The 12,080-nt window shown below is 50.8% G+C and overlaps 1 long non-coding RNA gene across 1 annotated transcript; it reads right to left on the reverse strand.

The window, feature by feature from the left end:
- Window positions 1–9,067: 9,067 nt before the first annotated feature.
- LOC105881443 (uncharacterized) lies at window positions 9,068–10,956 on the reverse strand. Its single transcript, XR_001158721.3, has 3 exons — window positions 10,492–10,956; window positions 9,869–10,120; window positions 9,068–9,431 (listed from the first exon to the last, which is right to left on the reverse strand). It is a non-coding gene; the product is annotated as an uncharacterized LOC105881443 (long non-coding RNA).
- Window positions 10,957–12,080: the final 1,124 nt, after the last annotated feature.

The raw sequence follows: 12,080 nt of genomic DNA on the forward strand, positions 1-12,080 counted from the left end.
CCACCACTTAGTGGCTTAAACACAACACAATTTTTTTATCTTGCAATTCTGGAAGTCAGAAGTCCAAAATGGATCTCTCTGGGCGAAAATCGAGGTGTCAGCAGAGCTGGTTCCTTCAGGAGACTCTAGGGGAGAATTCTGCTCTTGTCTTTTTCAGCTTCTAGAAGCCACCTTAGCTCATGGCCCTTCCTCCATCATCAGAGCCAGCAATCGCATCTCTTCTTTGTCACCTCTTCTCTGACTCTTCTACCTCCCTCTCCCATCTTGTAAGGCCCCTTGCATTGGTTATACCTATATAATCCAAGACAATCTTCCTATTTAAGATCCTTATTTTAATCACAACTACAAAGCCCCTTCTGCCATGTAAAGTAACATGTCCACATGTTCCAGGGGTTTGGATGTGGACATCTTGAGTGGGGGGAACCATTTTTCTGCTACTACACTGTTCTTGCATCTCCCAAACAGGCAGGGAGACTCCTAGGATGGGACTTTGAGAGCTGCAAGGGACCTAAGAGGTTAGCTAGTTACATCATCTCATCTGACACTCAACAAACATTTGGAAGTTTGCGCTAGAGAGGGAACAGAGGCTGAACAACCTGAGACCCTGGTTTTATACCCAGATCTGCAGAGTGCAGTAGCCTCGCTGCCAGCAGCCAACCTCTCTGCAGCAGAGCAAAAGCCCACAAGCCACCCATAGGATCAAGTCATGATAATTCAGACACAAACTTTCTGGAAGTCGAAAGGTGATGGTGGGTCAGTCTCCCTGTCAGTGGAAGAAGAGTTTATCATGTTTTCTTCTTCTCTAAAAGCTGTCTGTCCTGAAAGTCCACACGTATGGATGGAATATTTGCAAACCGAAAGTCTGGGCTCTCATTATTCACTGCCACTTCTCGTGCAGTGAGAGACAGCGTGATTTCTCGCACACAGCAATCATTGCTTTCTCTGGTGCAGACAGTCATCTGGGGGAGGGCAGTCCTCTCAGCAGAGTCCCCAACCTTGCAGCATGACATTATCAATGGCCTGAAATTATATGGTATGCATTTGCTGCTATTTCAATGTCTGCCATCTTCTATTTGCCCCCTCCCCAGTCCAGTGCTGAAACACCACCCTGCCGCCCTCTTTCTTTCTTCTTACTAATCTTGGGAAATAACTTCTTTATTTTTAGCGGGCTGATGCCACTAGTGGGAATATGATATTGAGGATCATAATAAGGACTTTCATGCTTTCAGCTGGGGCTCAGCCACCACCCATTGGATTTTTCAACTGAGCTGCAGAGCCAACAAAGACATGGCTGGCAAACACCCCCATGGCTGGTGTGTGACTGTCTGGCAACTCTCAGCTCTATTCTACTAGACTGGATGATGTTGAAAACCAATCACCAACCAGTCAGAACTGCTTTCCTAGAGCTGAGAAATAAGGCAAATTTGCAATGCATATGTGTGTGTGTTTGTGCAAGTGTGTGTTTGTGACAGAGTGTGCGTGTGTGCATGTGTGTATGTCTTTGGGGCTACCATGAGGTGGGATTGGCTGCTAACACTGTCTCTAGGCAATGAAATGAGCATGCCATTGGGAGGCAGACGACCGAGGCATGAGTCCCACTCTGCACCTCTGGCTACTACATGTGTGAGTTGGGCAAGTCATCTAGCTTGTCTAAATATATATATTTTTAACCTATAAAATGGGAAATGCAACACTGAGTTAATAGGGTATAGTAGCATTCTTGCAAACTAGCAAACTGCATTTAAACTGGGATCTGTTATGTCATCATAACAGTGTACATTTATTGAGCCCTTATTATGTGCTCGGCCTTGAACTATGCCTTTTACGCACTATGACATCTAACCCTGCAACACACCCCAAGGGGTAGGTGCTATTACTAACCCTGGCTTATAGATGCAGAAGCGGGGAGTTCTGTATAGATACAGAACGGCGGTAAGCATGTTGCGGAAGGTTTTTCTCAGTAGTGAATGACAGCGCCCTGGGACCTGTTTGTTATGCTCTGCTGTCCCCAGGTGTCTCCTCTGCGGACTGGACAGCAGAGGAGGCTTTCACTGGGGCTCCCATGCTCACTTTCCACGCCCTCGCCCATCCTCCCTTGGCGAAGTCCTGTCCCTGTCAAGGCCGGTTGGAGAGAAGCCAGGGACGAGACACGAGTGACAGAAGAGTTCCCAGGCCGCTGCTCGTGAGCACACCGGAAGCTCTGACGGGTGGGCTGTACCACGCCTTGTCAAAACCAGGTGACTCCCAGAGGCAGAAATTTCAGACCGGGTGGCCTGCGGCTCCCCACTTGGGGCAGCCTGGAGGTTTACTCAGCGCAGACAGCGCCCCCTGCCGGCCCTCCCTCCCGCATGCATCCTTGCACCTGCGTGGGGAGCGAGGTCAGCAGGAAGCTGCTGAGAGGAACGCACGGCCACCACCCAGGCTTGGGAGTGGGGGTTCAGAGATTTTCAATCGCAAAAGAAGGAGCCTTTGTGGAGGCCATTAGCGCTTTGTGAGCACTGGAGATAAAGAAAGGCTTGTTTTTCCAGACAGAACCGGTGGTTGCCGCCTGGAGCTACAGCTGGGCCACGCCAGCTCCCACCTCCTGACGGAAGTTTGTGCAGACCTGAGCGGTTCAGGACCTTCCTCAGGGGGACTCCGACCCCTCGACCCATCACCCCCAGCACCTGCAGGCGAGAGGAGACGGGTGGACGCGAAGTCCAGATCTCCGGAGGAAGGAGGGCAGCGCTGCGTGGTGGTGCGTGTGACACCTGGCACGCAAAACATGCTGGCTGTGCGACTTTGCAAGTCCCCTAACTTCCCTGTGCCTTCGTTACCTCGTCTGTAAAATGGGAGCAATGATAGTATTATTATTGTATTAATAACAGTAACATATCAGAGTCATTATAAAGGATAAATGACTTAATATTTGTCAGCTGCTTAGACCAGTGTCTGGCACACAGCAGGCACTATGTAAGTGTTTGGTAATAAATGAACTTTTTAAAGATGATGTGCAGTTCATGCCAGGAAGAGAGCCCAGCACATTCCTCTGTGGAAAGGCTACGATTAGAGGCAGCCAAAGGACAAGGAATTTCCTGTGAGTTAGGGCACTGTGGTGGCTGAGCACTGAGGCAGAGGGAATGATCACAGGCTTTGGAGTAAGACAAGCCTGGGTGTAAATCCCATGGCACCACCATGGCATGCTCTGTGTGACCTCGAGCAAGTCGATCAACCTCTCTGAGCCTCCCTTCTTTCATTGGTAACAGGGGATGTGATATCTAGCTCACAGGGTTAGCACCAGGAGTGGTGATATGTGAAAAGTAGCTGGGATTCAGCCGGCACTGGATTGGGGGTGGTTTACTGTCATCATGTCATCATGATCATCATCAGTCTGCTGAGTAGGAAGAATCGGGAAAACGAAGTAACCTTTGTTACCTCCTCTAAGCACCCGCTTCTCACGCAGAGTGCAGACAATGCCTTAGGATGACTTCTCTCCGTTTTTCCCTTCAGAGATGCAGTATTGCCATGGTGCCCACGCTGGAGTGCAGCAGGTTCCTGTCTGTCTTGATCCCAGGGTTTGCAGTGCGTTTGTGGAGCTGGCACAGGTGGCAGGAGATGCAATCAGAGTCAGGGTTCAGTCAGAGAAGCAGAAGCTCCAGGAGGTTGTGTCAGAAGGAATTTGTTCCAGGGACGTGACCCCATGCAATTACGGGAGCTGGTTGAACAGTCTCTGCAAGGCTGTGTGTTGCTTCCTGTCTGATGGTGGAGCTCGAGGGCACCAAAGAAGGCATTTGGGAAGGGGAGATGGGTATAAGTGGGAGACAGCAAACACAAGCCGGAACCCACAGCACAGAAGGGAGCCTGTATAGTTCTCACTGCCCCAGTCTTGTGATGTGCCTGTCCCACAGGAGAAGCCGGTGCCGGCTGTCATGGAGCCAGACACATACCTGACCCAAAAGTCAGAGGAACTGGAGAAGGATGCCAGGGAGGCTGGAACACTTGCAGGCATGCCAGCTGCCCACGCCAAGCACATGAGTTGACAGACAGGGCGGGAGGGGGAGGGGCAATGTGCATGAGCCACAGAAGCACCTGCCCCAACCTACTGAGAGTGAAAGTAATGTGGTTGCTGCTTCACCCCTACTCTTCAAATCTTGAGCAAAAATGTCTCTTATCCCTCACTCCAGGTGGGTGTTCCCCTGCACGTTTGTAGGGGAAGGAATTCCGAAAAACATTTCAGCCTAGCTGACTTGATTGTTTGAAACCCTAGATGAGCCCCTTACAGTGAGTTCACAGTTTTACAAGCCACCAAGTTCACAACTCTAGTATAAAAAACATAATTTTTTATGATTCAATGTTGCTTCTATTTTATGCCACATTCAACCCCTGCAGGGCTCTTGGAAGGCAGCCGCTGTGGAGTGCAGACCGAGGTTCTGCTCAGACACATTCACGGGCCTCATTAGAGTGGAACAGATTTGGGGCTTGGGCTTTTTTGTGTTGGTTTTGGTTTTTTTCTTTTAGGGAGTATGTAGGAAGTGTGTTTCTCCACTATGCTCAGCATCCTGGCTATCTGTGGCCAGGCCTAAAAGGCATAGGAATTCACACTAAAGTAGAGGAAGAAGTAGTAAATGCCACCTCTGACCTTATGGCCAGTTATAGAAGCTAGCTGTGAGAGGAGCAGAAGTGCCAGGAGGTGTGTAAATGAGGAATTAGTTAGAGGAACTGGCTCCGAGCAGCTGGGGGCGCTGTCTTCAGACGGAGCGCCTGAGCTCTGAAAGGCGCACCTGTTTCCTCCCTGGCTCCCTGAGAATCTGAATGCTGACGGGCTTGGTTTTCATCTTCCTTTTAAAAGTAGGCTATTTTTAATCTTTTTTCCTCTGTGTCTTTTTTCCTTTTTCCCCTCTTCTTGTCCTGATCCCATATTGATATTCTGCAATCAGAGGGCTACATGGTAAATGTAAACACCACAGGAGCACTCCAGGTGTGGAAGCACAGGCAGTGGTAGATCATGGCATACAAAAGCCTAATGTCAATTTTCTCAGTAGGATCCGCCACATTACAAGCCAGGATGCAGATCTGGGGTCTCTAACCCACCCCAGGAGAACCCACTCCTCATCCTGACCCAGGCCGGGAGGACACAGTGCCCTGGCTAGACAGCCCAGAAGCCAAGGCCCCCGCCTTGCTCTGTCACTGTGATGATTCCGGGCAAGTCTCTGTTCACTTATGGAGGCATTTTCTTCCTTTCTCAAATAAGCGATTTCAGATATTAAGGTCATCTCAAACTTGACAGAGTTGCAGTTTCAAGGTTGTTACGACTCTCCACTATCAATGGATTGTTGTTACAGATGTGAGGACTGTAGTCACACCTCCCTCGACAAAGGTTCCTTGCTTGACCAAACTTTAGCCCGGCTTCTGAAAATTCTCCTAGGTCCATTTGTGTACTTCCTCATAAAATTCAGTTGTAGCAAAGTATCCCCCATCCTTGGTGTCTGATCATCTTCTATCACGTATCTGACTGGTTCCTCATCCTCTATCACCCCCCGGTGATGTCTGATCACCTGGCCTGTCTTCTTAGGTCGGTTGAGCCAGAATCCCCCTTACTCCAACATTTCCTCTTAGTCATTTTCCATGCACTGACCCCCACCCTGCTCCTTGGCCATAAATCCCCACTTGCTCCTGCTGCATTCAGAGTTGAGCCCAACCTCTGTCCCCTTCTGCCAGACCCCTTTGCAGTGGTCCCTATGCCTATCTCGATGGGCCTTAATAAAGTTGTCTTCACCTTGCTTTAACAAGTAACATGTCATGGGATAATTTCTTCATTGACACACTTTAGATTCTTACTCCAAGAAACCCTTTCTATTAACCCAAAATGAGTCCACGGTCTGTGCAAAAGTTAGTTCTTAGGTGTGGATAATTTTTTAAATGTGTAACATTTCATTGGCTCTTAAGAAAGGGTTTCAGACTTACGCCTGGATGCCATGCTTCTGATTTCCTGGGAGCGAAACTTCGAGCCAAGCAGTGGAGTGACGAAGGAAGACCAGATTCAGGCAGATGTGGGAACAACCCTCATTTCCACATTTTGACACGTGTTTAAGTCTCTGTTCAAAGTCCTCTTTCACTCCCACAGTTGGACATGACTGGCTTTCTACCTTTCCCTGGAGCAGTAGACATGGCTACAAGCTTGACTTTTTAAGCATTTCCATGGTCCTTACAATAGAAATCAAGTCTGGTTTTCGTGTCTGGGTCCCGAAGATCATGGTCAGTGCCTAGGGCATAGCACGCTCTCAATGTTTGTGTGTTGAATGAATCAGATAGCAACATGGGGTCAAGTACGCATCTATGTCAATAATGAAGAGCTGATAAGCAGATCAAATAAATATTTTAATAATCCTCAGAATAAAGAATAACCTACGTATCCTGAATTGATCACATTACAATATTAAATTTTCATGATTAAAAAAGAATATGCGTTGCAGAACACAGGAAAATGCAAAGAAAATAAAAACATGCATAATTTTACCCTCTAGAGATAGTCATTCTTAACATTTTTGTGTTTATATTTATGTGTAATTCTTTTCAAAGTTGGAATTTTCCTACATTTTTAACATTGCATTGCTAAATTATTATGCATTCTTAAAAGAAGGGTTTATAATGACTATGGGTTATTACTCTATCAAATATATTTGTTATATCTGAAAGCAGCTTCTGTGCTGAATTCCATGCACAAAAGGCACTAAAGGGTGATATGAACTGCCCAGTGCCCTCCCCCTGCCAGGAGGAGGATACAGGTAGAATCTGAACTCAGATGTTCTGCGAATCCAGAGCTGCCTCCCCAGCCAGTGGGTCTCCAACTTTATAATGGCTCTGTATGATCTTTTAAAAATAAATGTTCCCTTATTTGATTCATGAGTCCCTGTCCTCCCTACCCCTGCTAAAATACAAGATCCTTGAAGTCAGGGTCTTTTATTTCTTAGGTATTCTATTCCCTCCTCCATACATCCCTGCCCAGCACCCCGCTGACACCTGAAGCTTTCACACCCAGGAGACCTTAGATCCTGATTGTGAGGGTTTGAATGTCAAAAGCTCTGATTCAAATTATGCATTTCCTTCATAACAGACATTTTTCTCAAAGACTACCCTGGGACCAAGGACAAAAGGCAGTGACTCCCTTCTTTAGAAAGAGGTCCCTGCATTTATGCACAGGACTTCAAGAAAGAGAGAAAGGGAGGGTGAGGAAAGAGACAAATAACCCTTCCTTCTGACTCCTGGCTCAAAGACTGGTCAGTGGGCAGCTCTTAGGGTAGGTGGTTCCGGAGTGGATGGTGGAGTGTGTGTGCGTGCGGCCGGGAGGAGGAGGGTCCTCAGAAGGCTGATCTGGAAGGGGACCATGAAGACCACTGGGGGGACTCTCCTTCCATTAGTTCGAAGTACTCTGATTTAGGAAGTGAAAGCCAGGAGCCCAAATCATTGGCTGTTGGACCTCTGTACAAGGGTCCAGGAAGACAGGATGTGGGTGCTGCCCGCCATGTCCAACTCTGGGACCCTCCCACCTGGTACTCTGGCCCTCCCTGTCTTGGCAAATGAGCCATAGCTCAGCCCTACCATGGTATATATTTAAAAATCTAACCAGCACCTTTCCTTATCATTATCTTAAACAGCTCATGGAGACAAACTTCTACAATTTTTAGTTGAGAATCGGGCTGTTTTGCCAAATCCAAACAGCTTTGTTTCATAATAGTCACACAACCATCCTATGCTGATAAATATTAATAATATTTTAAAAGCACTCCTGAGCTAGAGGCACCACACCATAGGACAGGAAACAAGGGGCCCCCAGCCTGCTGAGAATGTTCCCCCAGACCCTCTCAGGTGCATCGCCTTACCCCAGGCTCCCCAGCCTAACTCGCGTTTCACTTAGAGTGACCGGGACGTACCACTTCCCTTTGTGCCGCACAGGCACAAGCAGCCACAAAAAACTGGACAAATATTAGCTCTGAACTAATTCCCCCCTTATCCTGGCTGCTAAGCAAATGAACAGACCTTACTCCTATGTATTTAAAAAACATACAAAAGTTTGCCTTAAGAAGGCACCGCCCCCCAAAGTCACTCAACCCGTATGTGGAAAAGTGTGTGAGATGTGCTCACATCCTGTGTTATTTTGGGGGAATTTTCTCCGAGTTTTCCGTCCACAGGATGCAGCCCTGAGTGGCCTTGAGTTGATTAACTGGAGTGCGGATGGGGAAACAGTCTCCAAATAGCACCGGGAAGCCCTCGGTGGTTCTTTAATTCTCTTCGCTGTGGAGGCATCGCACAAGAACTTACCGAGGGATCAAAACAGCTGGGCAGGGCTCGGGGCATAACGGGGAAAGGCCGCGCAGGAGGCCTGGGGACAGCTCCCCGCGAGCTGCTTGCTCAGCCCACGTTGGCTTCTGCCACACGAAGTGACCTCCGTCAGACATCCCTTCGCTGCCCTCTCTGCGGAGAGGATGGCTGCACCCCATTCTCCCTTTTTACCTCTTTACCCATTTCTCTTTTGAAGCTTTCAGTAGACCATGTATTCGGAGATTTCTCAGTGGACTTCTCTGGCTTAGGAGAATTATGCATTTGCCAGTGTGGCACTTACAGAAGAGACAAGCAAACAACACAAACAGCAAGAAGCCCCATGGAAACGTGTGTGTATTTGAAAACAAGTATTCAGACATGTGCACGTGGCCTCTCCGTCTCCCCCCATGCGCACACAGAATCACACAACTCTATAAACACACGAGGGCAGCAGTAAACAGACAAAAATACATTTACGCAGGGGAGCTATTCACACAGCCACACTCAAGCCGAGCAGACCCACGCTCACTCTTGGACATCCTCAGCCACGGCTTCTCACTGTAAGGTTGGAGATCAAGCCAGCCTGGACCTCTTCCCAGCCTGTTTGTCGCCAGAGGTCACGACCCCCAGCCGTGGGCTCCAGGGACCCACACGCACAGTTGAGGCACTGCCCCCGGTGTGGGGAACGTGGAGAACGGACACTCCCTCCCGTGAGGGGTCTCGTGGCCTGGAGGAAGGAGGTGTGCAAACAGCCGTGCACCGCACGTGGCGCGCGCTAGCAGACGCGAGTGCCGGAAGCGGGCTCCGTTGCTTCCCGGCTGAACTCTGCAAAGCAGGCGACTCTAAATCCTCCCTGCTTCACAGGGCGCAGTGGAGGCCCAGAGGCGGCGGGAGGCTCTCGCAGGCTGGGAGCCACGCTGTCTTCAGGGCAGCTCCCTGTGGGACAGCTCTCTAGCTTCCGTCCTGGGTCCTGCTCCTTCTCGCAGCTTCTCGCACTTGCCCCCAGGGGCATCTGCTGGTGGAAGTTGAGAGGAAGAGTGAGGAGGCTGAGGGTGCTGAGGAGGACGGCCACACTGAGCCCATCAGGGAAGAGACTGTAGGAGTCACTGCAATGGCCACAAACTGACCCTGGGCTGAGGAAAGTGTGGGAGAGAAGAGAGGGAGAGCAGTCAAAAGCGGGGCTCCCTGGGCCCTCTCCTCCTAAGCCCGCAGTCTCCCACAGGGGTGGCCTCCCCCCCCAGCCATGTCACCGTGGCACTCACTCTGCTCCAGGCCCCAGGAAGGACAGCTCAGGCTGTCACCACCATCCGGCAATGGTGTTTCCCAAACCAAGGAACACTCAGGCACCTGGAGGGTGCAATCTGTGACTGCAGACTCTCGGGACATCAGTGCTTAGAGGTCATTAGCCCAGCCCCTCATCTTACAGATCATACGGCTGAGGCTCAAAGTCCCGCCTGTGTCAGTGAGTTAGGGCTGGTTCCAGGTCTGACAAGGTGACCGCTGAGACCATTGTGAGTTGGGAAATTAAGGAAGGTCCAGGGAGGAGAAGGGCTTGTTTGCAGTCAAATACCTGTCACTGGTGTAGCCAACAATAGAACCCTGGAACCAACGGGGTCTCCCTGGCAGCTGTAGGATGTCGCTTCCACCATAGGTAGAGATGCAAGCATGGCCCCAAACTGGCCAGGCCACAGGACAGGTGCATGAAGACATGGACCAAGGAGTTAAGCATTCCGATGAAGAAGGCTCCATAGCTGCACTCGCTGTGGTTTGGGTTTTTCTTTCATGTTTCACCCTCCAGACTGCAAACAGCACCTCTGTAACCCTACAGAGAGAATCCTTGGAAAGATCCTATCCTGTGGGCGTGTGGCATGAGCCCCCGCAGCCGTGAGGGAGGGCTGGAGTTAACAGGGTGCAAAACGAGAGCGTTTATAACTCCCTCTGCACTCTCTGGGCTGATGGCTATGAGCATCGCCTAGCAGCTACCCACCCAACCCTGGGGAGGGGTAGCCAGGAAGCTCCAAGGAGCCACAGAGACAAGATGGGAACAGAGGCCAATGCATGGCTTCAGGGAATAGGACACTTGAAGACAAGCTGTGATATCACAGGGATGCACGTCTCCCAAGACGGGAGGCAGCCCAGCAGACCCGCCTCACAAGGGCCAGGGCAGGGTCACCCACAGCACATGTCACTTACCTTGTACATATCTGACTCTAGCCCGCCAGGTGAAGGGCCCAGGGCCATGGTAGTAGACATGCAGGAAGGTGAGCTGCTCTGGCTTCTGTTGCAGTATGAAGAAGACCTGGAGAGGAAGGAGAGATGGGGTCAGCTCGGGGACTTCTTTCTCTGGACTCTTCTCCTGGGGCCTCAACTGCCCCTTGGAGTTGGACAGGTGCTTCTGCCTGTTCTGCTGAAGGACAGACTAAAACTAAAGGGAAATAACAACAAACACCTGTTTAGCACCTACTATGGGCTAAATAACGAAATAATCATTTAAACTCTACATAATAGTGTGCAATTCATACTCCCATTACCTCCATTTTAGAGATAGGGAAATCGAGGCACAGAAAGGTTAAGTTACTTGTCCAAAGACACACAACTGGTAGGCTCCTTCCAATATCCTGTCCTGCCCTCCAGGGCACCGGGGAGGGAACTCGGGTGTTGAACCCAGACTCTCACGACAAATCCCGGAATGTTCTCTGCTCGGACTCCATGTTGGCGAGAGACTGGTAAGAAAGAGCCCCTCCTTTCATCACCACCCCGACACCAGGCCCTGCACTCCATCCTGCAGTCCTCGGATTCACAAGCAGGCTCCGTCTCCTCGCTGATGTGTAGCGGTGGCTTCTGCCATTTGATGATGATATTCTATCAGCCGTAAGATGTGTTGGGTTTTCCATTTCCACTTAACCTGGAACCCGGCGGCTCGTGGGTCAAGCGCCTACTTTCATGCGGTGCAGGGGTGAAGAGAGGGCCCGCGGAGGCTGCGGCAGGGGGTGCTCCCTCTCCCGTGAGCACCTTCCTCAGCCAGGCCCCGGGCCGAGGCTGTCCTCTGACATCAGTGTCAGGCGCGGCCGCCCAGGCAAACCCGGAGAACGTCCGACAGGGTGCTGGAGGGACGCGTTGTCACTGGCGCACGGGACACCCACCCAGGCCTGGCTGGCAGATACGACTCCATGACTCCACACGGGAGCGCGCTGGTGGAGGATCCCACCGCGCCCGCAAGTCAACAGCCTTTGAGAAGCACCGCTGGCACGCGCTCGCCATCTGCTGGGCAGGAAGGGGAAGTTCCGTCACGCTGCGGTCCTGCTGGTGGCGCAGCTTGCCCTGCCCGGTCCTCGATGTTCTATGCACCGCCTGAGCCCACGGTGCCTACCTGGCTGCAGACAGTGCCTGGTGGCATCGGAAAGATGGGGAGAAGCTACTGGAGTGACCACAGAAGGACTGTCCCGAAGTGCCCCAGCCGGAGCCTTGTAATCTAATGAGCAAGTGGGGATCTTGTTCTTTGAAGAGCAGATTCTTAATCAGTGTGCCCGGGGTGGAGTGCAGGATTCCGCATTTCCAACAAGCTGCCGGTGGTGCTGATGTTCCCGCCTGTGCATCATACTCTGAGCGGAAGGGCTTTAGCCCATTGCCAACATCCAGCGACCCAACTTCGCCTCACCACCCGTGACCTGCCCAGCCTCAGCCGCGTGGTCTTAACCACAGGGAAGTCTTCTGTTCTGCTTCCAGTGGAAACAGAGAACAGCTAACAACAACGAAATGGTGCGTGCCGCCCCTGTGCTAAA

This window comes from Microcebus murinus, chromosome 10 (genome assembly GCF_040939455.1).
Source record: "Microcebus murinus isolate Inina chromosome 10, M.murinus_Inina_mat1.0, whole genome shotgun sequence".
Classification (NCBI taxonomy): domain Eukaryota; kingdom Metazoa; phylum Chordata; class Mammalia; order Primates; family Cheirogaleidae; genus Microcebus; species Microcebus murinus.